General features: G+C 51.4%; 1 pseudogene; it reads right to left on the bottom strand.

Moving 5' to 3' along the window:
* Positions 1-793: 793 nt before the first annotated feature.
* LOC125164960 (non-receptor tyrosine-protein kinase TYK2-like) lies at positions 794-3965 on the bottom strand (annotated as a pseudogene).
* Between the last annotated feature and the right edge of the window lie 211 nt (positions 3966-4176).

The following is a 4176-nucleotide window of genomic DNA, read 5'->3' as shown; positions in this document are numbered from 1 at the left end:
AAACAAGTAGATGTCGGTAAACAAAGGAAAGCTGTTACTTTACAACATTTCCATTGCATAAAAAATGACACATCCAATAAATATCTACATGACATGTTTCGTTTGTATTGTATCTACTTATTTTGAGTTCCTTTTTAGTTTAGATATTACAATAGATATGTAAATTTGACTAGGCATTTTGTTATGTAAGCGCTTAGATACAATTTAGAAATTTAGTGAAAATGCGAGTTTGTTTTTAGGTTTTGGTTTTTTTTTTTTTTTTTTTGAGAAAGAGAGAGCGAGGGAGAAGAGTAGTGAGAGGCATGGGACACAGAGGGAGAGAGAGAGAGAGAGAGAGAGAGAGAGAGAGAGAGAATCCCAACAGGTTCCGCACCTTCGGCATGGCCCAGATGTGGGGCTCAAGCTCACTAAATATGAGGTCATGACCTGAGCCGAAATCAAGAGTCAGACCCTTAACCGACTCCACCATCCAGGTGGCCCTCAAGGTCTTTCTTATCTAACACATTTGTGCCATGTCTCTAGATGTAGTGATCTTCATTTAGACATTTTACTCCTAGCTTGCTTTATTTGTTTGTTTGTTTACTTATTTATTCGATTGGGTAAAGGGTATTTCATCAAGAGAGAAAACAAAAGCAAAAATAAATGAATACATAAATAAATAAATCGCAAGGGCCTAATTTGTCCAAAGAGGTCATAGCTCTCCCCAAGTAAAACCTTAAGGACAGCACAGGCATCTGTGCATTTGTAAGCGAATTTGAAACGGGCACCCATGCTCACTCACTGTGCAGGAACTTCAGTGCATAGCGCTGGCATAAGCAGGGGTCCTGGTGACAGGCTGGGGCTCACTCTGGGCCCACAGCCTTTGCAAGATGGTGCAGAAGGAGGGCCACTGAGCCGGTCCCTAAGTCAGGCACTGGGTGGTGAATGTGGCCAGCTCTGCGTGTGAGGGCTGAGGAAGCCAGTGCTGCTTCCGGTAGAAACACTCTTTCTCAGAGGGGCCACAGTCCATTGGAGGGGCCTCCGCATCGAAGCAGAGCTCCAGGCAGGTGGCACCAAAGCCCTGTTTGTCAGCTGCGGTGGTTGCACTGTTGGCACTGCCAGACAGGCACTCGGGGGCTATCCAGGGGGTCCGCTCCACCCACCCAAGTATCTGAGGGTGCTGGCCACTGCTTCCTTCCAGGCTACGGGCAGGTGGCCCCACTCCCACCCCAGCCACATGTCCAGGGACCCATACTCCACATACCCTGGGTGTTCTCATAGCTGCCTCTGCAGATGCCATGCACAAAGGCCAGGTGCACATGGGAGACCCGGCTCATGAGGCTGGCTGTCTTGTAGAAGGCCAAGGCGATGCTGTGGGGGCTACCTTGACTCCACTTGAAGCTCCAGCCCATGGCCCCCACTGGGTATGGGGGCATCCCCACCATCTGCCGTGCCCTCCTTGGGGCTTCTGCCCCCCCCCACTCGTAAGATGCTCTCATACGCACTGTTCCTCGTGCCTTGGCCCAACTGGGACAGACGGGTGATGTCATCCTGGCAGACCCGTTGGAAGTTGAGCTGGCTGAGGTTGAGTGGCTTAGTGTGGGCCGGAGACCCCGGAACAATGAGGAGGTTGGAGATTTCTCCTGGCCGTGGCCGGCAGCAGCAGTGTAGGGAGAAACAGTTGTCACCGGCCCACAACAAGCAGCCCCGCAGAGCGGCTGGCAGCTCCTGCAAGCTGGGGAAGGACCCGTCCCAGCCCCAGCTCGATGGGGAGCATACGCAGGTGCCAGTGTTGCGCATCAGCTGCCTGGTCACCCTGGGCCACCGTGGGATGAGGCAGTCGAGGCGGATGGTGCTCCAGTGGATGAAGCAGAGGCCATCCTTGGGCCGCAGCTTGGCCAGCACGAATGGCTCCACCAAGGGTCCATGGATAGTGTCCTGGACGCTCATCTCCAGCCATGGAGCAGCCACCTCACAGTACAGGTGGTGGCTGGAGTCGGCTGTCGGGGGAAGAGCCGTGTACCGGTGACAGCGAGGACAGGGCCACGGCCCAGGAAGCTCCAGGCCCTTGTCCGGACAGTGGATGCTGCTGTGGCTTTCTTTCAGCACCGTGTGGGTGACATCCTGGAAGTCACAGAAATAGGTCTCTGGCACTTCCTGAGGCCTTTCCACTGGCTTCTCACCCACCTCCTGGACCTTCCCCCATGGGCCAGCATGGGGATTCCTGTTGCTGCCATTGCCACTGGGACCCTTTGCCGGTACTGGCTGCCAGTGGATGCCACCAAAGCCTGTCTCTGGAACCTCACGAGTGGGGGAGTCCGGTGGCCATCTCAGGTCCAGGTTCTGTCCTGGATGTGGACGGGTTCTCCTCTGCTACCGGGGCTACAAGCTCCAGGTGGCACGCAGGCACACGCTCCGGGCCAAAGCAGGGTGCCACCTGCTGCGGTGTGGCCAGGGACCTGACCTCGATGACCTGACCTGCTGGGAAGCACTGCCTGGCTGGAGGACGCACGCAAACCTGTGGGAAATGCTGCACAGGCACCGAGGTGTCGACACGTGGTGCGGCTGGATGTGCAGCCGAGGGGCGTGGAATGCAGTCCTTGAAAGCAAACTTCTTGGCCACCTTCTCCAGGGGGGACCCCGTCTCAAACAGTGAGGTGGCATCGGTGCAGAAAGGCCACGCCCAAACTTTGGTTCTCAAAATGGTGGATCTCCTCTGGGCTGGACAGCTCATACAATGACGCATTCACAGGAGGGAGGTCATTCACAAACTCCCGGTTTCCCTGCCCAAAGAGTCACTCAGAGGAGGCTGGGTTCAGGAGCCGCACCCCTGCTCTGCCGGTTCTGAGCAAGACTTGGCTTCTGCAGGCCCACAGTCGCACACAGCGGGCTCCGAAGGATTCAAGCCGGTTCAAGAAATAAAACCTCAGGGGAAGTACACTGCCAGGTCTTCGGAAAACTCTAAGATGGGTTTTGGGGGCAGCCAGATCTGGGTCTGGGCATCTGACAGAGCAGAGACTGAAGAAACTTGGAGTGACGCCAACGTTGTGCATGATGTGGGTTTAGACCGCCTCTACGGTCAGTGTGGCCTCGTCGAAGGTGGCCTTGGGGTTCCGCTGTAAGGGCCAGCCCAGTGCAGAAAGACCTTCAGGCCTCCCCTGATGGCAGTGGGTGAGCTCCATTGAGAGGGAAAAATCTGTTGTAAGATGGTCCATAGGACTGATAGGGGAATCCCAGTCCCTGACCCAAGACTCCCCTTCTGGGTTTTTCTTCCCACCTCTCTTGTGAGGGTGCCAATTTACTACTAATGCGGAAGTAAAATCATAATAATAAATAATAATAAATAATAAAATAATAATAAATAAATAAATAAATGATAATAAATAAAGAATAAAGAAAATAATAATAAATAATAATAAAATAATAATAATTAATTAATTAATTAATTAATTAAAATAATAATAAATAATAAATTGTCCCCTCTGCTTATGCTCAGGACTCAGACCTCTGGAGACCGATCTCCTCTGAGCCCAATGGGGTAAAATAAACCTCCTGCCTTCCAAGATCTCTGAGTGCCACTTGGTTCTTCCACTGGGAGATCCAGACCAGGTTCCATAACACCAACCCCATCAGGCCTGCTGTCCCTGGTGGTGGCACCCCAAGGGCACAGAGGCATGCGCTTGACAGCTGGCTTGGTTTCCCCAAATCACCAGGCAGGCAGGTGTGGTCACACAGACCAGGGGGTGAATCTTGGCTCTTCCTGGACCTCAGTGGGCCTCAGTTTCCCCACTGGAAAATGGAGATGCAGAGATCATTGCCATGAAAAGATGGTTATGACATCTCTAAGCAGTTCTGCACGTTATGCGTTCAGCACTGCCCGGGGACCCTGGCTCCTGAGACTCCGCCCCCAGCCGCAGGCAGCCACCGCCCTGCTGACTTGGTTTTAATAACTTGATGGTGAATAAGGAGAAAACGACAATCAGCATTTGCAAATAATAATCAAAATTTAAAACATGTTAATGTAATATTATTATTAGTTTGTAAAGTGTTAAAATTTATATAATGCTCTCAGCTAAATAATATATCAGTATTTTAAAGAGAATAAATGATAGTTTGAGAATCAGGTTTTTTTGTGCGAAGAACACATTTAATTAGCCTCAGTTGCATTTATTAACCATTGCATTCTCTCTTTCTGTA

The sequence above is a fragment of the Prionailurus viverrinus genome, chromosome A1, assembly GCF_022837055.1.
Source record: "Prionailurus viverrinus isolate Anna chromosome A1, UM_Priviv_1.0, whole genome shotgun sequence".
Taxonomy (NCBI): domain Eukaryota; kingdom Metazoa; phylum Chordata; class Mammalia; order Carnivora; family Felidae; genus Prionailurus; species Prionailurus viverrinus.
Note: the sequence above shows the minus strand (reverse complement) of the source record. Positions and strands in the feature narration are given on the sequence as shown.